Below are 24,625 nucleotides of genomic sequence, written 5' to 3'. Positions count from 1 at the left end.
CAAAATGCAATGGTCTCACTTAATGATAAATTAAAGTGTCTAATTTGTAAAAAATGAGATTTATGTTACTTACACCGAGGTCCTCTGTTATTGGGTGAGTGTGGCTGTCCAGACCAATGTGTCAAGAAAACTGAAATTGTACTTCCACTGAAACCAGTGAGAACAAGCAAGAGAATCCAACTCAAGGTTCAGTTCTAATCTTAGTGCAAAAATGTGTCATTGCTTATGAAGTGTATTATTTCTTCCCCAAATTATGAAATTAATCTAAATATTTATACATGCAAGGCTGTAACCAAGAATCACTGTAATAATTGGAACAGGTGGTACATTGCACTTCCATAACCAGTTCTAAAAGCTGAGAAAGGATAGTGGTAATTGCCTTCCCTTTTTCGCTTTTCACTTTATTATCTCTATTAGAACTGGAGAAAATGGCACCTAAGAACTTTAAATAGAAATCTGTTCTATAAGGTTGGCAGTCCTGAAGGATGGAGTTCATCTAAAAAGATTGATTTTGTCTCAGATGACTTATTATGTGCTCAAAGGCTACAGCTATCAGGATCTGTCACAAATGTTACCTTTGCATGAAATCTTAGAGGACCAGGAAAGTCTGATCCTACCATCTTGCTGGCTAATTTAAAAAGCTATAAAACTACTTTTCTACTCTACTCAGTTCTTGAATGTCTCAGTAGAGGCTTATACTGATTCATTGGATCCATGTAAGGGTAAAAACTCAAATACACCAAGTTATGTCATGTGGGAAGCTGAATGTCTTGAGATAATTTACCTGAGACACTGGAGAATGTCATGGCATTGAGAAGTCCACCTTCCAGCCATGTCCAGAACATCACCACAGGAAATCCTTATGTACTCTGAAAATTACAGTTTTGGCAATGATTTCAAGATTTGTAAACTGTATCTGATTTTAGAAGGAAGAGTAGACTCAATTAAACATCATACTCTGATAAAAGCTACATAAGTTGTTATAGTTTATTTTATACTAGAATATAAAATTTTAAAGTATGAGAGAAACTGAATGTTTATTTCCATGTTTTTATACTTCTTTTGCTTTTTTCTTTTTAAATAGTTTTGCTTTCTGCTAGAAATAAAACTTTTGATCGAAATACTTAGAACTTTCAGATTAATTATCTCCAGGGAAGAAAAACTTACTGACACATGCAAGCTGTATCATTTTAAATGTATCTTTACTGAAAAAATAGTGCAAGTAGAATGAGTAGCATTCTTGACATCTCTCTTTAACCACCAGCAGTGTGATGCCTTCCCTAATCCTATCTTTTAGGTTCCCCCTGTTTCAGAATGCTTAAATCAATAGAAAATTCTAAATATGAATGGTCCTGTTGAGGTACCCGTTTGTTCCCATTAAGGAACTTAAACTAGTCACTTATATTTTCAGTCAAAATGCTTCTTTCATGAAACATCAAAGGGAAATTTACGTCTCTCTAATCACTGCAATCAATTTCCTTAAAAAATACCTTCTGTTGGACTTCTCAATGAAGGCTTCATATAATCAATGGGGAGAGCTCTGTCAATGGCGGTGGCTTCTGCAGCATGTGTGGTTATAGTTTTTCTTTGCATGAGGATCATCATAATCATCCTGTATTGTATTTGTACATTTGTCAAGGCCAGTAAAAGAAACTAATCTATTTTCATTTGTTTTCAGTCAATTTCACTACATGCATTTTGAGTGTTAACAGGTTTTGGAGGTAAATGTATTCAATTATGCTATTGCACTGGTTGCATAAAACAAGGACAATGTTGTTCTAAAAATGTATTTATGTGCACTATATTGACTTTTCTGTCCATCAATCAGACACACTGTGATCAACTGCAGAGCAATTTTTTCTGCTTCCACTCATAGTACAATGGATCTCTAGTCGAAAAATACATGTATTATTCCTTGTAGCTAATAAAAATGCATTCCATTTGCCTCTTTTCTGTACATTTATGAACCAATGATGTAAATATTTAATATGTCTAAGAATGCAGTATAATATTCAAGAACTTGACCAAGACTATGTCCAATCACTTTGACAGATTCAAATCCCAGATGTCCATGATTGGCTCTGCATTCACAGATGTGAACTGTGCCAAGATATTGTGTTCTTGCACACTGGTTAGCCTGCTTCATGTACTGACAAGATTAATTGCAGACCTTTGAACCTGATATGTTTTCTTAATACCCGACTTGGCTCTTCCTTTTCTCACTCAGGCTGAAATATGTTGCTTGCTCTTACATAATTCAACAGCAGTCTTCTCTACGGGTGGCACTGTTCTTAGTAGTTGTAAATGCCTCCACATTACGATATGATGCACAGCAGTTTGCTCAGAGTCATTTCAATGATTATGGAAAGAAGGAAAATAAGCTTCTTTCCAAAATGTGAGAAAATTGAAGAAGAAATACTAGCCATATAAATCACAGAATAGTACAGAATAATTCTTCTAGCTTGTATTTTGTGCATGTACTCTTTACTCAATTGAAATAATAAAACATGTAGATTCTACTTATTGGTGTTGTCCAAATTCACTTTTTATCTTCCTAATCAATATTCCAATATTTCCTCTGGAAACTGATACATTTCTTATTGTTGTTATTTTCTTGTTTTGATAAAATTATGCATATTTTGTATCTGGCAGTTACATAAGAAATGAAAATACACTGAAAAACTTAATCTGTATGCTTGGGAGTATTCTAGAACTGTACAATGGCAAAAATACCTGGGGGGGGAAAAAATACTATGTGGAATACATTCAGATTTTTTAGCCTATGTAATAAGATGGAATGCAAGTGTTCATGAAGACATAAGACACAGTTTTATCCTTTCTAATTAAAGGTATCATCTGAAGGTGATGGCAATATGTAGGGGCATAGCAGCTCTAGGATCTCTATATGGTCAAAACCAATAGGGAAGTATTGACAGAAAGTCAACAAGCCAATGAGTAATCTAAATCATTTGGTCAAAACATGGGGAAAGTATACTTTATTTTGGAAAAGAAATCCAGGAAATATTCTCCCAAAGTCCCAAATGGACCTGGGGAGTGTTTCATGAGTCTCAGGATAATTTTTATTAAACTTTTAAAGGTTAAAATAATTCTGCTTCTTGGTTTCTAATATTCTCTTCTGTGCTTCAGTACTTCATTTTTCTCTTAATCCTGTGATGCATTATACTTTCCAAGTAGTGAAATAGTATGTGTGCTCTGTGATTAAATGTGTGCACAATATAAATGGACTGTTCATGAAATCTGTAGAGTACTGTACCATAAAGGAAGCTGAGTTTGAATGATTTTGCAGCAGGACCTGATCTGAGGTTGGATTAGTTGACCTCCAACATATAACGTTCTACAACTTTGTAGTTCTGGGCTTAAAGGGTTAGTTCTGCAATAACATTAAAAACTCCTAGATAAACAATGAGATGTTAAATTAGTGGAGGTTTCAAAAAGCCAAATTGATCATTCAACAAGGTAGATGAGGAGAGAAAGGGAGGGTCTGCTGTAACCCTATGATTGTTCTAGAAATCCAAAAGGAAGAACTTTGCTTGTACCACGCTTGTCACGAATGTAAAGTTCTTGCCAAATCTTAATTACATTATTTGAAGTTCAATTAGAATGCCTTGAGGTTTGGGATCAGTTGAAGCTTCATTTTTAAAGCTGGTTGTAAATTTCTTGATAATTTTTCCCATTGAAGAAAATTTGTTTCCACTAAGACAAAGTCCTCCATTTAAATAAGCCACTTCTAACAAAACTTTTATCCTGGCAGGTTTCTGCAGCCCAGAATCAATTTCCGTAACATGTGTGTAAGAGGCAGACAGATGAACTGCTGAATTTCAGCCCCTAATATTTAATCAACTCCCTGTTGGAGCACTTAACATAAATGTCAAAGACCAATGTTAAAACCTCAGGTGACAATTAGAAGAGTCCCCTATATCAGTTAAACCATTTCAAAGATCTGTACCCTGTTCTTTTTTCTCTCCAGGCCCATGCTATATATCTAGTCTCTTACGTATCATTGGTATCTCTTGATATTGGAAGTGAGGAATTGACATCATTGTTTTCAAGGTCTCTTGTGTTAAACTTGACACAATATATAACATGTCATTAATATAGCTAGTATTATCCATTTTACCCACAATTTGTACAAACACTGTAAGAAGTTGCTCTTTACTTGGAACTAATGGTAGGAAAGCAGAGATCCAATTAAATTCAATTTTTTTTTAATGGACAAGCTGGATGGCACTTTGAGAAACCTGGTCTAGTGAAAAGTGTCCCTGCTTGTGGTAGGGGGTTGGAACTGGATGAGCTTTAAGGTGCCTTCCAACACAAACCATTCTATAATTCTATGATCTTTATATACTACCATGGTAGGAGAAGAACTTGGACTTTATATCAAAATGACAAAAAGACTTCAAGATACCTGATCTCAAAATCATGGCATGACATGTACAAATGAGGGGTATTAAAATATGTTAATTGGATTATTCGGCTTCCTTCAGCGCCTGTAAAATAATAAGCAATTTAATGTCAAGGTTAAAACTTAACCTTTGAATATATTTTACCTATATATGTATATATATATATTACAGTGTAAATTTTCTTTCCACTTCTTAGTTATGTAGATACAACACACAAAAGTAATATATGCCTTGTAGGCATCTGTGTAGAAATGGCAGATGAACACAATTTTCTGGATCCCAGTTTGGGCTATTCTATGCTTTTATTGTCTGAACATGATAGATTCCTGTTTTATATGATTTATAACTTGTCATTACAGGACACTGTATTCCTCCAGACAGCATTAATCTGTCAATGACTCTGAAGCAAAGACGTGATTGATGCAGTTACGGAATTGGTGACATAGGTAAGTTCTTCTTTGCTTTTCAAACCTTTCTTGCTGAAATGCACAGCTGTACCTAGACTGGGAACACAAATCAATTCTAACTTTTGAGGCAAGGAACACAAAATTGATTGAGACACTGTTTTGTTTTAGTGATTTTCCTTTCCAATTTCTTAAATAAATGCCTCTCTTCTTTAGCTTTTTTTTTTTTTTAATAATTTTTAATTAAGAAAAAATCCCTAGTTTGATAACTTCTATCAAATAATTTTTAGCTGCTGTTGGGTTGTTTTCTCTAATCCATCTTGGATTGATTTTCCAGTTGCATTTCTTACTGAAATGGGTAACAACATGTCTCCCTCCACTTAGCTCAAGGATTTTGTATTGAACTCTCTTCTGCTGTTGTATAGAATTTTCAGAAAGGTACCAGTGAAGTGTTTGTCTTTTCCTGTTGTAAAACCAGGAGAAGGAGTGACACTTGTATTTTTAAAGAAACAAAGTAAGCTCACCTTTGAAATTCTGAAGTGTTATGTTTCTACCTCTATAATGTTGTTCAGATCACTAGCAAACCTCTATAGCATTTGTCCTAGAAAAATATTCCTTTATATCCTCCACTTAAGTACCAAAGTAATTGGAACAGTCAGATAAGTACTTCTTAATTGAGTTTTGCTGAGGGTAAAAAAAAAAAATAAAAAAAAATTGAATACAGAACCAAAGGGATATGCAATCTGGTTCTGCATTTCAAGACCCTTCACAGAGACTATATCAAAAGTTAAAAGGAATACTTCATACTATTTGACTACACTGAGATTTTAACTTATTAGACAATGTAATGGATAAAAAATGTGGTCAAACCATGCCATAATTCACTTGACAACATTGGAGCATTATAAACTATCAGCAGTACAAATGGAGTCATCTTACAATTTTGCGTAGAGCACAAAAGGGAAGACAGATAGGGAAGAGGAAAAGTTTATTGGCATGTAAAGTTCCTGTCAGAAGGGTAGGTGAGAGAGAACATAAACTGTATTTGCAAGTTAACCCCACTGAGGAAAACAGTATGAAAAGCATCCTATAAGCTAAGGTAAAATATGTAGCTGCACAATGATTGCATTCTCCTTTCCACTGCCTTGTTGGGATCCTAATCTATCATATTACTACGTGGCCCCAGCTATGTCGTTACCTCATCTAGTGAAATAGTTTGTGCAATATTGAACATACTGATGTCTTCAGGCTGTGTCTGGTTCATGCAGAAAGGTTTTCAGTCTAAATGTTGCTATTGTATATGTGGTGGGTTGATCTTGGCTGGACACCAGGTGCCCACCAAAGGTGTTCTATCTCTGCTCTCTTGAGCTGGACTTTCAGGGTATTATCTCAGGTTCATGAATATACAATTTCTCATATAACTTCATGTGTGACAAGTTTATTTTTTTATTGGCTAAAGCATTTTGTGTGTTCCATCAGTTAATCAAGGTTGGTTCTGGTTCATAAATTATGGAGTTATATGTATTTGGTGGAAAATTTCAGTTATTTCATCTGCTGAAATTTGAAAAGAAAAAGAATCTAATTTTCTAGTGAATTAAGAATTAAATGTAGACTTGTTTCATAGTTAGAGCATATAGAATCTTAGACTGGATTTTGTTGGAAGGTACCCATGACTGTTACCACGTTACCATGGCTGTTTAGTGACCTAAAACCACTCAAAATAAGGTCAATTTTGAATTAGAAGTATCTGCAATGGGGGGGGAAGAATCAAATTGTTAACTATTTTGCTTTGTCTGGTTTTGTATTGTGTGTTTTTTTTTTTCTGTTGTCTTGGTGCTTTTTTCTGAAATGAAAAATAAAACATTCTGTATTCTGCTGATTTATTTTTTTCTTAAATATATAATTTTGATTTTCCAGAATTACTTAAAAATGTAAATTTCATTGTATTCAAAGACCAATTTAGTTGGGAAATTAGAATTTCTGATGCTCTTCTATGGGTGTAGAAACAATATTCTTTGCTTTTCATCTTGAAAAGAAAAAGAAATTCTAAACCTAGGCACAAGTGAATCACTTGGCTCCATTCCAGCTTGACTATGGAAAATGACAACAGCATAAGTACCTGAAATGAACTTGAAAGATTAACAAGTAAAATGTGCAAAAGGAAATGTTTATTCTTCAAATTAGCTTATGTCTCTGCTAACGACATGGCAAACAGGAATCTGTTAGTTTCTTCAGTGCAAGTAACTCGACATTTTGACAGCCAGAGAAGCCAGTCATTCCTAATGAAGGCACTGAGCAGTACCTCTTCTGCTTTTAGTACTCTAAAGCTTCTCTCTGTATTCAAAGAACATATTTATAACTCAATGAGAAAGAAATGTTTATTCCATGTTATCTAGGACAGTACCTTGCAATCTGCCTTGAGGGAAACATAGAAAATTGCTCCAACTGGGAGTAAACTTAAGAATCAAAGTATGTCAGGTAAGTTGCTTCTTCTTTGTCACATCATATCTCTGTCCTAAACAGAACTTGATGAATAAACATCAGCACCCCTTTTTTTATCTGTATATTATATATACATAAGCTATGCATAAAAATGTTATTTTTATCTGTATGTATAAAAAGAGTGTTGCCAATGTAGTAATAACTTTGTTATGGTGTTGTTCTTAATATGGAAAGATCTTAGAGGTAGTTACGGATGGGTCATCCTTCTATACTCCTTGCCTTTGTGTAGTAGTGTATTCATGGATATGACTGGACTCCTAGCTAGTCACTGTGATCACCAGGATATCATGGTACATAAATGTGGAAAAGAATGTGGATCCTTAAAGAGTAATGGAAGGAAAATGAAAAGTTGCTCTGTTAAAAACTTTACTACTTCCTATTTCTGTAGAGGACAACAGTTCCTAGATAAATTCTGTTTACAAAGTGAGTAGCATCTTCTTAAGAGGCATTTTAATGCTTTTTTTTTTTGGTAGAAGGCTTGTGGCCAAGAGATATTTCTTAGGAGCAGGACCTATGCAGGAAGCAATATCCAAAGTACTGTAAGTTCTCAGGAACACAGTATTGACCACCTTTTGCTTTTTTGCCATTCATGTTGGACTTACCAATTTATTTCTGAGGGCTATAGCAATCTTTGTGATCCATTGTCAAAAAAGAGGTACTACTATAGCCAGAATTACGAATTTGAGGCTAAAAACATATGGGGAAGCTGTAATGTATGACAGAAAGGAGCATTTAGCTGTACTAATAATTAAATACACATCACAAAATACAGTGCCTGGACTTCCAACTGGTTTCTTATATCAAGAAAGGGGAAGACCTTATTGGTTGTAAATAGAAGAAAACTAATTAGAGTTAATTTTTGCATTGCATGTTGATGCAGTCAAACACTTTTAATAGCAACTAAACACATTAAAGCAAACTACTATACCAAATTAAAGATTAGTCTATAAAAAAAAAAAAAACAAAACTAAACAAAATGTTTAACTCAGTTCTTGATTGAACTTATGGGTTCATCATGATTTATTCTTAATTTTAATTGCGTTTGTAATTCTAAAACATCACATGTAACAATCATAAAGTTGTAACACAGGACTGGTTTTCAAACCAAAGGCACATACTTCTATGTCATCACCACTACAGATTAGCAAAATGAGAGGAAATGAAAGGTGACATGCTGTCGACATATTCAGATTATCCAGAAGGGCAAGCAGCCCTCTTATTAAGAAATGTTCCCTCAGGAGAAAAGAGTCGTCTTTGATTCAGTGATCACATTCAATATATTAAGGTTGTATTACTGCAATCACTAAATAAACAACCATGGTTAGACATACGATTATACAGGGCTGAAAATAAGGCTCTGGAACAGCAAGGAGAGAAGCTAAGTGAAGTCAAGGCAAAAGTGACCAATATTATGGGAGTGCTGAAAAGGTTTAGCTGTTCTCACCAAGACTTACAGACATAACTTGTGATTTGTGGATGTTTTTCATTTCTAGAAACTCAACAAAATTATCTTAACATTTTCATACTTGTAAGACAACAGTTGAAGCTGAATGCCTTAAATAAAGTGCAGGTTGCTAGAGAAATCAATGTTAATATACAGTATATATGTGGAGGAGGTTAATGTCCTATTTCCTGCAACTTAATTTTTGTTCATACTATGCTTTGCCACATGCTCTTTTACGTGACTGTCACACTTCAAACATTCCCTTATAAATGAATATTGAAATGGACAAAAGGCTAATACATAAAACTCTTCACAGAAGCTGGCATTTACTTATATGACAATGGTGTTAATTGGAAGCTCTGAAACTAATCCAGAGCAGAAGAATGGCAAAATGCTTTTTCTCTTTCCTTGTCTTTTGCTAGCTGACAGTGTATAGTAGTGACTCATACATCAGGAAGGCTTCTGCTCTTTTCAAGTAAGTAAAAAAACCCGATAAGGAAAGCAGCTTTTGTATGCAATTAATGTGAACATTGATGAAGCAATCTAGGCAAGCACAAGCATATGTAATTGACTTACAACTGCATTTGAATGAACACTGTACCCTTTGACTCCATCATTCTACTAAAAATTCTCATACAAGGTCATTGTGCTGTTGCTGCTGATGAGGATGTCCCAAAGGGAGAAAAATGTCAGATGCAAGACAAACTGTAACCTTTTTTTACACTTTTCATACTCCAATGCAAGTCAGGAACAATATTCATTCCAAATGCTTTATGCTCCATAATTTCACCCTTACAATGTCACCAATCTTGGTCTGTGTTTCTTGAATATGTCAAAGATGAAGCTACAGCTACTGAAGCAAAGCTGAAGCTGCATCTCTCTCCAGCACACATAATATGATGTGCTATTAGGGGAGGTAAATACATCTTTTACACTGGAGATTTTCCTGCTTCTTTTTTGGCTTTTGTTTTGTTTTGTTTTGCTCTGTGGGTTTTCTATGTCTCAGTTAAAGTTGTGGTCATATTGTTACATCTTTAATCCTTCCTTCCTCCTCTCAATTCGTAACAACTTGCTTTATAAGAGATATAAGAGATGTATTCCATTGCAGAAGAGTACTGAATTATGTTATGTTACTGTCCTGGGTTCAGCAGTAGCAGTAATTTTTCTCCTTCTTAGTAGCTGGTGCAGTGCTGTGGTTTTGACTTTCAGCCTGGGAACAGAGCTGGTAACAACGATGTTTTTAGTTGCTGCTCAGTAATGTTTACTCTGACCAAGGACTTTCTGAGTCTCATGCTCTGCCAGGGAGGAGGGGAAGCCGGGAGGAAGCAGAGACAGGACACCTGACCCAAACTGACCAAAGAGGTATTCCATACCACAGCATGTCATGCCTACTATATAAACTGAGGGCAGTTACCCAGAAGGGTTAGATCACTGCTTGGTCGGGCTGGGTATCGGTTAGCGGGTGATGAGTGGTTGTATTCTCTTCCCTTGTCATTTCCCTTATCATTATTATTATTGGTGGTAGCAGTAGTGGTTTGTGTTATACCTTAGTTACTTGACTGCTCTTATCTCAGCCCGTGGGAGTTACATTCTTTCGATTCTCCTCCCCATCCCTTCGGGAGCAAGGGAAGAGGAAAGCGGGGGAGTGAGTGAGCCCCTACGTGCTTTTGAGTTACTGGCTGGGCTTAAACCATGAGAGTTACCATAATCCTCTAACTTCTCTTTTGTATTCTAAGATCTAAGACTTTACTGAAAGGAATCTGATGCATATAGTCTTTATTCTTAAAAGTCCAAAGGGAACATGGGTTTGAAGAACAATACAGAAGTGGATTCAGATTTGTCTTTTACTTCTCAGAGATTACATGGGGAAATAAGCATGGGAAAAAAATCTGTTGACACTTTATAGTCATCCTGAAGATAAATTTCCAGGGATACAAAGATTTCCAGTGCAGAATATCTGAACATTATGTGCTGAGCAGTGAGGGAGGATAAAGGACACTGGAGAGGCACCATGGCACAGTGGGAATGGAAGCAGTGTCTACTAGCTGATGCTTTCATTGGAGACAGGAGCTATATTTCTCCCCTTTTCTCTGACCATTCAGACAAATCCAGTGAACTCTGTAGGTGATAGAAAGTGTAGGGACATATTTTGAAGTCTTTCACTGTTGAAACCACAACTAATTTTTCCATACAAATTCCTTGCAGTCAGCCACCAAGGCACAAGGAAAACTGAGAAGAGACCACACAATCCCCTCTGCTGCATTCTCCTTCTAACTACTGATTTATCTTTCTTTTCAATATGCAGCAGTCATGCTATATTGCTTAAATTGTCAGCTACCCTTAGAGTGGGGAGACAGTTTTATGTAGCACCACTCTGAGCTCAGAGCATCTCTCAAAACACTCTAGAAATAGATGAGGTAAAATGATTACCATGCTGTGATGCTGAGTACAATGAGAATCATTATGCATGCAGCAGTAGAGGAGTAAAGACACATGCTTGTTTTTAAATCTGCTTACTTAGTTGAAATTCTGTGCTGAATAGCCAAAGCTTGAAAAAGAGACAAACTTGACCTTCTTTGTAGACAATCTTGCCCTTTTGTAAGATGATCAGAGAAGCATGAACTTTTCTACTGGGAAAAAGATAGTAAAAACATTACCCCCTTATAGCAATCTGTGCTGGTAGATTACTTGCGGTTAGAATGTTGAACAGCAGGATGCTGAGTAACTGTATGTTATAGCTTTGGTGAGGTGTGTCTGGTTTATGCTTTTGTTTTTATTGCATTCCCTGAAATGTTGTGGGCAGAATAATTGAATTTGGTGAATCTCACTGAGCCAGAAACACATCTTTTGCTGTTTATTTCTGTCATTCTTTAAACATAGTCATGAGAAACAGCATGGGAGAGGTCTAAGAAGAAGTGCATGCATCTCATTTTGCTTTGCATACTTGATCCATTTGATGCTGAAGCAAATTATCTAACCCATCCTCCTCTATGGCCTTGCAAAAGAGGATGCAGAGCTAAGATGAGTTTGTAAAATAATAGTACAGTTTGTGTTTGTGTAGGGGGTGATCAAAAGAAATAGATCTTTTTTCTTCTTGGATGATTTTGTGTTGAAAAATGTCAAACTTAATATGAAATTCTGCTCTATGTGGCACTCGTGTAAACTTGAGGTTATTCCAGAGAAGCCATTAAGGTTTACATAGTTCTTCTGAGATCATCATTTGGCTTGTCTTCAGTTACTCCAAAGTCCATTCAATGAATTTCATCAACTTACATAAGATATCTTGGAATTTCTTCAACATACAGTAGATTCTCATAGATATTTGTAATGGAAGATTGGTGTGAGATGCAAACTCTTAATCAGTTGCTTATGTCCCCCATATCAGATTATGCTCACTAGCAGAGAGCTGAACGGGAGAGCTGCCAGAGCTCTTAATGTGATCTGGGTTATTCTGGTTTATACATTCACCCCCCCTCCCCCCAATACTAGCTATGCTTTCCATATATAACTTTTTCCCTATTTTTTCTTTCTATCAGCAACTGGTTGCAGTCACAGAATGTAAATTTATGTCTATATAGTGGGTTATGTTAACCACAAAAGTGACTATGGCAAACTTGTGGATAAATCATGGCTGTGCACTATGTCCAATGCCAGGTGTGCTGGGTAATGTTCAAGCATAAAGTAGCACTAGATAGTTTGGGCAGTGTCTGAAACATTGGGACTTACTCATGAACACTTACATGTGTACACATAATTTCCCTTGCTGGGCCTGGATTTTAATATTTAAAGCCTGGCAGCCATGCTGAGCAGTTTCATTTGTTGATTATCCCACTTGTTTCCATCTGGAAGAGACCCAGGAGGGTAAACAGGATGAAAAACCTGCTCACAGAAAGTGAAAAAAAATTTTGATATTTTTCCATCAAGAAAAGTTTGGGTTGAAAATCTATTTTTATTTTGGTTTTGCTAAAAAGCCGAATATTTAATTGGTTTTGTGTTTCATGTGTTGAAGAAGTTTAGGAATAGCATATTTTCTAGCATGTTTAATATCTTGCTCTAAAAGAACAAAAACTTTTTCATGGAAAAAAAACCAAAATTATTTGTTAATACTGTTTTTCTATGGAAAAATTTGTTATGCAGAAATAATAAGGGATTTAGACAGGAAGTCTGCTGACTTAAATGGAAACACAGGTTGTTCCTTCTAATCCCAAAAGAGATGGAATGAGTCTGCCTCCACTACTCCTTGGTTTGTGCTCTCCTCTTTGTCTTTTCTTCTTCCCTTTTCCTCCTTCATTATTTTATGCCTGGAGAAATTAAAAAGAAATAAAACAACAAAAATGTGAAATTGTTTTCAGTTACCTCAAAGGATTTAAGTATTTTTAGTTGAAAAACAGAAGCAAACAAATAAAACCCCAATGGCAAAAAAACCCTCCTGCAAATAAAATCACAGGATGGTTTGGGTTGGAAAGGACCAAAGATCACCTGGTTCTAAACACCCTACCATGGCAGGGGCAACTTACACTAGATCATGTCACCCAGGACTCCATCCAACCTGGCCTTGAACACTGTCAGGGATGGAGAAATTGTCACTTCTTTGGGCAATCTGTGCCAGTGCCTCATCACCCTCACAGTAAAGAACTTCTTCCTTATATCTAACCTGAACTTCCCCTGTTTCAGTTTGAACCCATTCCCCCTTGTCCTGTCACTACAGTCCCTGATCTGGATAGTCCTTCTCCAGCATCCTTGTAGCCCCCTTCAGGTACTGGAAGCTCCTGTGAGGTCTCCTCGCTGCTTTTCTCCAGGCTGAACAGCCCCAACTTTCTCAGCCTGTCTTCATAAGACCGAGGGTTTTATTTATATCTTGCTTTTAAAGATGAAGGAGCCCAGTTCAGCTGAAAACAATGACTTCTTCTGTTTAATGTGCAGAAATTTAGACAATAAATGAAAGAATATAATAATTTCATAAATTAAGCAATGTGTTAGCCTGCTATTAATATCTTCTTTAGTATTATTTTGTTTATCTTTGGTTATGCAGTCTTTTTGTGGGAACAGTATTAATCCAACTGACCAAAACGATTCCCTTTTCTGTGCTTGAATGCGTCTTCATGTCTTCAACCATTTGTTTGTCAACTGGTTTTAGCTCTGAATAAGCACTGAAATCTCTCGTTTATTTAGCACGAGTTGCATAGCTTTTGCTAGCAGTTCAAATAAAGGAGAAAGGCGGCAGTCGCCCCACGATTTACACTTGTTTTTCAGACATTCCTGCTGTTCTAGTGCTAACAGATTTGTAGATAATCCATACTAGAGTCAGTTATTTGCCACATAGAAAGTGAAAGGGAGGGGGAAGAAGCCATACATAAATCTTGGAACTGAACAGCAGTGCACTGGCTTTTGGTGCATGATCACTACCACTCGCATGAATGATGTGAAACCACTTTTGCCATCAAAGTTTGTCAAATAATTATTACTTTAAATTATGCAACAATCAATATGAGAGACAAGAAAATATGAAGGGTAATTCACAATTTCTATTTTCTTGCTGAGCACGCATTTAATATTTCAGCATTCAACTCGAAGCAGGTGTCTATCTTATCATTTTTATACTGTTGTTATTATTTTGGGCAATATACTGTCATCCAGCCTGCTTCACGTGAATATGAGCAGTATCATGATAACCAAAGTCTGTTTTGTTTCATTTAGAGTGTAGATCAACTCTGGAATGGACTGACTAAATATTTCTAGGACATCTGAAGTCTATTAAAGAAGTTGCCATATAAATCTCTTAAAGGTCTGTTTTCATTTATTTACGGCATGTGAAAACTTTAATTAGTGGGACTGTTTCTCTGTTCAGGGAAAAAAAATAGGACATCAATAACTGACAGTGAAAGCATAATCCTACAGACAATTTAAATCCAAGTGGTTCAGCAATTTTCTGGAAAGGGGTTTGAAACATGAAACAATTCTCTTTCTTTCACAAATAACAGTGACCTTATCCTGAGGAATAAAGGCAGCATTTGAAATGCAGAGCTACCATAAGTGACTGAATATCTGCTGAAAGTTGGTCAAATAAGAAGCCTCTGAGAAAACTTAGTGCAAGGCAGACATTTATGGTCAGCCCAACTATATTACATAGAATGGGATATAACCTCCCAAAGCCTTACAGTACCTCATCATTGAGTGTATTTCTATATTCACTGATGGATTTCCACCATAACAGATCTGGGCTGCATACTGGCCATGGGATGGAGGGGAGGGATAATGGTCCCAAGGTCAAAGTTTTGCCTAACCTTCACTTGGAGGTAAAGTTACGGTAGCTTCTCCCTCTCATGTTCCTAAATCATAATATTTGCATCCTGATTGTGAAGATTTCGGAACATGCTTGCTGTTTTCAAACATGTTTGTTTTGTTACAATATAGAAAACAGAGGAGGAAACCTCACAAAAGCATAGTCATACCTGAGTTTTACTTTCCCGTCCTCCAGTCTTGCTTTGGTGCTGGACTCTGTATTTCTTTCTCGATAGTATTTTAACTTTCATATATTATTTTTCTTTAAACCTTTAATTTTCTATAAGGAATCACATCATACTTCAAAGTCCTTAACATTAAACCTTTGAACTACTGTTGAAAAAATTATTTCCCTAAGGCTATGAGTCTGAAATGTTATTAAAAATTTAGTTTTAAAGGTGGCACCCAGAATAAATAATAATAATAATAACAATGACACTATTTAAAACTTTGATTTCTTAATCTTATAAATCCCATTGTTATTTATTTTTAAACAAAGTAGAAATTCCAGTTGAAAAATGCAGAAACTTAATTTTCATGACAGGATTTCAGAAGAAGCTCCTGTATCTTTTATGCTGGTTGAAGCTGCACATTTGTTATATCTGTTGCTGCTACATGGAGTGAGTTTTAAAGTTCAGTTCTTCTAAAACAGTTGTGAAGAATGTGTACATCACGTTTAGGTGAAAGGAGGCCATGAGTGAGAATAGCTGAATTATTGTGAAAAGGTGATTTGGTTGTTTAGGTTAGATGATCCCAGGACTAATTTGTTGAGACATTCATTTTAGGAGTCTAGTCTCCTTTGACTTGCTTTCACAAGGCAAGGTTTCAGTCATTTTCTGAAAGATTTTCCTGCTCTCCCTGTCTTTAAAGTCTAAAAAAGGCTTCTAGCATCTGGACTGACAACCTATTCAACCCAATGGAGCATTTCAAGTATGTGTGACAAATTTCTATCCTGTGAAACTGTATTACCATGCTACTAGGGCTTTTAAAATATGTTTTTAATCATATACTCAATGTGTTCTGTTTTCAGCTCTTTACCTGTAAGGATGGGATGTCTCCTTTATTTTATGGTTTCTGGTTTAGTGTGGCTTTCAGGATTTTTGCTTCTTCAGGATTTTTTCCTTCTTGTCTTTGCTGTCATTTAGGAATCTTGTATTTTTCTGGGGCATTATTCCCAAAGCCCTTCTTCAGTAGAGTCATCCTTACTCCTCTTCCTCTCCACTTCTGAGTTACTAAGCAGTTGCGTATTCTTTTAATTGTACACAGTTATCTCTGGAGTGTATGGGTAAACCTCCAGTGTTGCATCTCTGAACTGTGGCTTAGTTGGGTAGATGTGCCCTTGTAGGCCTCCAAAAGGCAGCTGGAGCTTAGATTGTCCAAAGGATGACTTGAGAGCAACACAAAGTTTCTGCTTGTGAATTAATTCCTGTCTTTATAAACAACTTGAATGATGGAAAAGCGTGCATCAAGCTGTAGGGAGCAACTGATGCACCGGAGGGCTCTTATCTTGGGGAGCTTCAGCGAGCTAGCAGAAACCTCATGAAATTCAATGTAGACTCATGTAGCTGAGCCTGAATAACCTTGTGTACCCATACAAGTTAGGAAATGATAGGAAATGATAGCTTTATAGAAGAGAACCAGGCATTTGCAGTGGAGACTCCACCAGCCATAAGTGTGCCCTCACAGTAGTGAAGGCCAACAAAACCATGGGCTGCCCTAGTAAGAATATATCCAGCAGAGAAGGGGAAGTGCCCGTTTCCTACTATTCAGCACTCTTGAGAGGACATCTTACAAAATAGGTCTAGTTTGGGGATTTTCAGTGCTATGAAGTGGCCTTCAAAGTCTCTCTGTAACCTAAATGACCCCTGATTCTATGGTTCCCCTCCATCTGCATCCTGCAAGAGGGTACTAGGACATCTGCCACAGAAGGTGATCCAAAAGCCTGAAAATTAGTACCTTAATAAGCTGTACTTCTACAATTTAGGTACAAAGAAACAAAGTTCTTTCTTTGTTTTCTGGTTAAAGCCTAATTAGTTAATGATAAACTTCTCAAACCTAATGAAAACATGCACTTTTCATTGCTGGTTCATTGTTTCCCTTCATATATCTGCAAGGGGAAAACAAAGGTACAACCTTGTAGCTTGAATTATTCTTTCAATGTGATTTTGACACCTCAGAGATTAAGCACCATGAGTATAAATGAATGACTGACTGAAGAGGAATAAAAAGAATAAATTAATGATAAAGGTGTTCAACAAAGCCCACACATAAATGTATGCATGTAGCACAAACAGAAACATTTCCAGTGACAACACAGATATGGATCATTTCTACTCTGATGTTGGTTTAGTGTTCTTTTAAATCTAAATTCAAAATAAAATGATGAATCGAAGCCCCCATCCGTGTGTCATTTTATATTATGTATTATAATTTAATAAAAATGTATTTATTTATTTTAAGAGATTTTTCCCTTTTAAAATTGTTTTACCATGATTGAGTGAAAACGTACATGTTTTGATGCATGATGTAGCATTTTGCATATATTTAGATGTTTTCCCTGTCTGTGATGGGGTTTGCATAATTACTGGTCCAGCAAATTATCAGGCTCCATGAAAAGAGACTACAATTTATTTAGATTTCTATTTCATATCTTTGCGGTTTTTCTATGTGCACAAATGTAAGCAAGGAAGATTTTTGTGAACACTTATGAATGTTAGAAATGCATTTTAATGTCTCTAAGATTTCACGGCTATTTTGAATATTCAAATGGATAAGGGTTAAAGCTTATCACTGTCTATGAAATAAATTTAATGTGATGTTGGTGTCTGAATACTTCAGGTAACCTTAGCAAATGCCTGAATTTGGATCATAACAGTGTTCAGTTAATATAGTTTTCTGGAGTGTTACTTAGGGATTTTTAACTTATTCTTGTGTGTGTTTCTATGCACTGCAATTTTTTACCTGATCCACATGGACCACATCAACTCCTTAGGGAAACCTCAGAAAATATTGCTATGTTTTGCGATTGGATTTCTTTATATAACTTTGCCAGTTCACAATGATACAGATGGAGAGGTGTACAGTGCATGTGACCATAAATGTTAAGTTATGATAACTTTGGCTTTTCCACATGCTTAATATGCCACTTGAAATTAATTCTCTCATTATCCTTAAGCATGGCAATTTGTCATAATAGAAAACTGTGTGAGAATGTTAGACTGACACCATTTTATTGCTATGGCTATGTCAATTAGTCTGTGTAAATAGCAGCTTCTTGAGAGACAAAAGAATGAGAGATAAACTCATGGATCCATCACTGATAAAACATGAAAACTCACATAAATAAATGCTTTAGAAGTATTTATTTGCAGAACATAGGAGCAGTCCTGAGAGTAATGATTGATTCTCTGTGAATTTTGAAACCATGTAATTTCAAGTCTTAAATTACTTTTATGAGCTGGTATCTTGATTGAGGCTGATAGAATTGAGGTTTCATAGAATCATAGAACAGTTAGGGTTGGAAAGGACCTTAAAATCATCTAGTTCCAACCCCCCTGCTATGGGCAGGGACACCTCAAAATAAGCCATATCACCCAAGGCTCTGTCCAACCTGGCCTTGAACACTGTCAGGAATGGAGTTAAAAAGCTATTCTCCAGGAGCTGAAGTTCCTTGAAGAATGTTTTCTGCACTGAAGGTCAGTGAGATAACCTTGAAAACAATAAGCAAGCACAACTTCAGGGTCAGTATCTTGATGCTCCAAATGATTATGAAATAGAAGATTTGGAAGACATGAACATATTTGCTGGATTCTGTCCCAACAGGGACAAGTTTGAGAACTGACATCACATCTGTTAGAAGCCATCATGGTTCAATGCAGTGAATTGTTTCTTCCTGAAACCTTTGTCCTGAGTGCTGTCTTCATCCCATCTATCCTTCCATCATAGCAGTTAGTCTCTCTGACTGGAAGGGTTGCTTCATATAACAAATTTGTATGTATTTACAGGGTAAATTTAGATTATATCTTAGGAAGACATTCTACCCTGTGAGTGTGGTGAGGCTCTGGCACAGGATGTCCAGAGAAGCTGTGGCTGACCCATCCCTAGCGGTGTTCAAGGCCAGGAGCACACTGCTCTAGTGGAAGGTGTCCCTGCCCATGGCAGGGGGTTGGAACTTTAAGCTTTAAAATGAGGTTTAAGGTCCCTTCCAACCCAAACCAGTCTGTGATTCCGTGATTCTCTGATTTATAGTGCAGAACTCTGCATCTGGGTTAGATGTTTTAACTGTCTTGAGTCATCATGGATTCACTGAGTTGAAACATGTCTTGATGTCCCTATTTCTTTCATTTCATTTCATTTCATTTCAATGACTAGAGATAGAGATCTACCTTAGAACGTGTAAGTTTGTCACATAATCTCATTTTTTTCATACCTTCATGTCGAATTTGGTAGCATTTAGGACATCTGTCAGACCACTCAGTTTATACAGAATAGTGAAACTAAGCCTGGAAAGGACCCTCACAAATATCTGATCTAATCCTTTCATTAATGTGCCAAAAGGTCTTACACAAACTCTTCTGCAGTAAGCCTGTAAGTATTTTTGAGGTGGATTTTACCTTCATGAAAGCTATCCAGGCACTGACGCTATTAAACAGGGAGTCTCAGGTGGTATATACTCTTGTAAAAATATGTGCACCCTGTCTATCACATCCTTGTGTTTAAGTTCAGTTTTCAACAGGTAGAATTTACCAATGTTTCTGTTTTTTCTTTTTGTGAAGAATAATCAGCTGTCAGAAATCTCTTCACTGTACTATTTGCTAGAGATCACAGACTGCTACATAGATGTAGTTTAACTTTTAAATAGAACTTAATAGTTTCTCATTATAAGGCGTGTCCATCAGTCCATGGTGGGGTTTATTTTGCTTTGTATTTCTACTTTCTCTCAAGCTGTTTTGAATGTTCACTTTTCCCTTTCAAGTATATACAGCAGAATTCAACAAATTATATACCAGGGTCTACAGGGTTTTTTTGAGCACTAGTGACCTCTTGAACTCACTAAATATGAGGATTCTGGGGTCTTCATTAACTTGAAAATGTAGCTAATAGTAATTGTTCATAAATGATCAGTTTTTCATATGCCTCAAAATTGCAAGCCCCACTTGCCAAGCTTTAATTACTCGTTCATCTAAAATTCTACCTGCTGTTGTTTTATGTTTTGTTGCACAGAATTGATAATGCAATGAATAACACTAAGCTGAAATAAACCCTCTGAGACATCCCATTCAAGCACTCTCAGTGGCTGATAGTTCTTGTGACATTCTCAAATCTAAATTTTTTGTCTCTGGATTTTATATTTTGTCACTTGTTTTATTTTACATTAGGCTTTATTTGAACATCCTGAGGGATTGTACCCAGTATTTCTGTATAAACCAAACTTCTGATCTCATAAAAAGCAATAATATTATGTGACAGCATGTGACATACATAAAACCATTTACTTGGTTTTGATTTCATTATCAATATGAGCTTTTGTGCTTGGCATCCCACATTGTTTTATATGATTATGTTCGAGACTGAATTGAAGCTAAATGGCCTAATTAATCCTTATTTATATTTTCTTAGTTGCTGCCACATTAGCAGCTTATTTCTGGTCCCCACAGATCCTTCACTATTGTTCCCCTACCTGTTAAAGATCAGCAGTGCAGATTCAGAGAGTTCTGTTTGTCCCAGATTTTATGACTGTTGATTTAAAATACTTGGATTGTTTAATTAAAAAATGTTGAGCACTTTCTATTCATCAGGCACCCTGATTTCTAGTGGAGAAGAAATAATACTTGTTCAATAAGAAACATTCACTCTGCTCTTCTTTAAGGCTACATTTAAAACTCATGTTGACAGACATGTTTTTTCCTCTAGAAATTTTTGGGGTTGTTTTTATTACTCACTCTGAAATGTGTGTGGAAGCTTCAACATTTGTTATAGAAAAATTAACTGAGCATCTGATTCATTCTCTATCTACTGTACTTGCTTTAATTAAATGCCATTCAGATTAAAATGATTGAAAGACTAGCATTTGATCATGAAAACTGATTTGTAGTTTACAGAAGCCAGTGGTAACACCCTTGTTGACATGTGTGGACTCCAGAAAACAAGGAAAAATATATAAGTGTCATAGGGGTTTTTTACAAGATCTGTGGAATGATCAGCATTAGTTTGAGGTGTTGCAACAAATGAAGAGATAGAAATAATGTGCAGAGCAGTAGGACTGTAATCTCTGAGAAACAAGGCTAATTACATGTAATTTTAATATCCTGTGAAGAGTAATTTGATGAGCAGGAAATTACTTGCAATGCGTCATCTGCTGCTGAATGCTCTGCCTGATTCTCTATTCGGACATCTAGGAGAAGTAAAGGAGAAAAGATGGGTGACACCTGAACTTTATCTGTAGAAGCAAAATAGTTTCCTTATCTTCTTTTCTAATCTGTAATCTGTACTTTAAATAGAAATGAAATTACTTCGTGGGAGCCACAGTACAGAGGGAGATACAATCTATTTTATTAACTGGAGCACTACGGTTCATTATTGGGATCCTTATCTGTTTTCCTTTAATTAAAGCTAATGACATTTATGGTCAGTGGTGGTGCTAACAGTTTTATCTCCTGAAGCCTAAACAGGTAATCCCAGGGATTAGATAACTCACTAAAGAGTTGAATCCTTGCTTGTATGGCTTGGGAGCAATCAGTTGCAGTTAAAGGTCTTCCACAAAGAAGCAGTGTTGGGAGATGAAGTCCATACCAGGTGATCCTACATCTGGAGCAGATAACACTACCCCAGTGTAGTGTTATCTTGCTGAGTCTAGAGAGGGCTTGGGATATTATCTCCTGGAGGAATGAATACTGGAAAGACCAATTCAGAGTTAATAGGAGGAGAAGGAGATATTTAAGTGTCTTCCAAGTCATCTCTACTGACTGCTGTAATGTCCAAGCTGTCAGCATCATTATGTCCATACACGGAATAATTCTTTCTTCAATCAAACCTTCTACCGCTCCTCTGGGGAAGAGTTTAACCCGACATTAACTAAAATAAGGACACCTTCACCTCTTCCTATACTTTATTGTCAGTTATGTTACCAAGTTCTTCTGGGTGTTCCAACACCAGTGAGATCAGAGCAAAGACCCCTGTGCTAGTTTTGCTTTTATGCAATGCATCCATCCTTCATACTGTTGTGAATCTTTCATACAGCAGATCAGCAAGGTGCATTTGTGTGTCATTGAGCTAATTGGTTCTTGTGGCTCATTCTCTTCCTTTCAGGTGTGTGGGGACACAGAGCCAGCTTTGGCTTCCTAGCCTTTACAGTACACATACTCTTTCTAAGATGTTCGGGAAGGCACCTAAGCTCAGGATCACTGTGATTTTTCATTAAAATTTTATACCAAAATTACATTAAATCTGTTTTTTCTCTTTGGAAACACGTAGAATTCTTCCAGCTCCAAGCATCCACTCTGTACACACTGTAAGTATTTTAATCAAAACCCCCAAGAAACATTTTCAACAACAAAAAATAGATATTTGTTCCTAGTTTCCAGCATTTTTTCCAGGAATATTTTCTTGCTATTAAATACTTTTGCTAGTAATATTTTCCCTTGAAACTCTCTTATCTATTCATCTCACTCAATTGTTATATTTAAATTCCAGCTCCGCTGAGGTCTTGCAAACTAGTTAATGTTTGTTTCAGCTCTCCAAGGTCCCATGATGAGAAGCAGCGCTGCTTATTAGACACAGTTTAGGAGATGTGGAACTGAGGAAAGAAAAATGTAATTGGAATACCTGCTGACTTGTACGTAGTAGGAAAATTATTAGTCTGTGAAATCTTCCTTCCAGGGAATTCTCAGTGTTGCAAAATATTTCAAACTAGGCTGATCAGTGTTTGAAACCATCTCTCACTGGAAATGGGATGAACTATATGATGGAGTATGTTAGCAAATCAGACTGGGAAGTGTCACCTCCCGACAGATGTGTCTATGGGTCTGTATTGCTGATCAGGTTTAAACCATGACATGGTTAAGCTAGCAAAATACATGGGTGAGGCTTCATTGATGCCTCCCTGTGCCTCGAATAAAAACACCAGGAAAAGACTGTAGGCACGTCCACAGCATCTATCATGCAAAGAAGCTCCTTGACTGCAGACAGAATAGAGAGACAAGGGGTTTACATTACAATCTTTTCAGCTTTGTAGCTGCAAAATAATGGCATTGAGACTTCCAGTATTAATCCTGAAAGTAATGCAGGTTTACAGATTGTTTATTTTTTCATACATACATTTGAAAGCATCCTTCGGATGCTGCTGATTGCCTACAGGGAAAGAAAATTTGGCTACGAAACACAGCAACCTTGCTATCTCCTTTTTAAGATTGACAGCCATCAACTTGTACCCCTGTCAATCATGGGATTATTCTTGGAAGCTTCTGGCATTTGAGCCTTCTTCTCTTTTTCAGGGGAAAAAAAAAAAAAAAAAAAAAGAAAGAAGGCTCTGACGTAGATCGTGACATGATGAATTTTTTTTCTTTGTTGTTCTTTTCCCTTTTCGCCTACTTCTCCTCCTAGGGTAGATGAAACATTCTTTAAAAGAACTGGGTTTACAGCAAAACAACCCAAGTAAGGTTGGAACTCAGAAAATTAATCACACAGCCCATTTAAATTGCAAAAGAGACCATACTGTAGATGAAACCAGGCTAACTTTCAGTTTTTTCTCCACAAAGACTGCCAGTGAGCAATACCAGTTGCTCCAGCAGTACAGCATAGCGTGCAGGTTTGTCTAACATTAACTCTGACCAGACTGTCTACAAGTGACTGGGCATCTCAACAGAAATGGTCATTCTGAGCCCCTGGATCATTCCTAGCCTTTCTTCCCTGTATTCAAACCTCATACACCATGCCTAGGACTTTTGCAGTTCTCAAAGGAGCATGCAAACAGCTTAAAGAGCTTGAAGATGCCATGTGCATCACTTTAGTTTTGGTTGCAAAAGTGAAAAAACTCTGATTCATCTAAAAAAAACTCTGATTACTCTTAGGAGAAGCAGTACGACTTCATATCGGAAGAAGCAGACATAAAAAAATATCCTATAAGCCATCCACATAACTTATCACAGCCTGTGAGGGTTTTAGTAAAACAAGGACAGTCTTGGGTGTCCCTGCCCATGTCAGAGGGGTTAGAACTAGATGATCTTAAGGTTATTTCCAACCCAAAACTGTTCTATGATTCTATGATTCTAAGACTCAATATCAAGGAAGGTATAAACTGAAAGAAAGCATTATCTGTACCTTGATCCCTTCTATTTTTTTCCATCTCCACAGCTTCATGCTAATCTTGTAGCCAACTTGTCCATTTGGAACACTTGAATCGTAAACTGGCTTTTGGCTTTCACACAGTAGTAGATGGGAAACTAAAATCCAACTTTCACATTAACTCCTGAAACAAACCTACCCTTCTCCATCCTGTTTATGGCCCCTGAAAATCTGTCAGAGATAAATTGTGATCAAAACCTTTGTGTGGAAAAATATTCTTCCCTAAG

General features: G+C 36.5%; 1 long non-coding RNA gene across 2 annotated transcripts in view; it reads left to right on the top strand.

The window, feature by feature from the left end:
* The window catches only part of LOC133207104 (uncharacterized), a 658,625-nt gene that overhangs the window by 357,153 nt on the left and 276,847 nt on the right, over window positions 1-24,625 (top strand). For both annotated transcript variants that reach the window (XR_009723950.1, XR_009723951.1), the window contains exon 3: window positions 4,784-4,870. This is a non-coding gene — a long non-coding RNA (uncharacterized LOC133207104). The remainder of the gene's footprint in view (window positions 1-4,783; window positions 4,871-24,625) is intronic.

The sequence above is a fragment of the Neopsephotus bourkii genome, unplaced genomic scaffold, assembly GCF_033783945.1.
Source record: "Neopsephotus bourkii isolate Nb327-2 ecotype Australia unplaced genomic scaffold, CSIRO-AGI_Nbou_v1 NB_1825, whole genome shotgun sequence".
Classification (NCBI taxonomy): Eukaryota; Metazoa; Chordata; class Aves; order Psittaciformes; family Psittacidae; genus Neopsephotus; species Neopsephotus bourkii.
The sequence above is the reverse complement of the archived record's forward strand: the minus strand, read 5'-3'. Positions and strand labels throughout refer to the sequence as shown.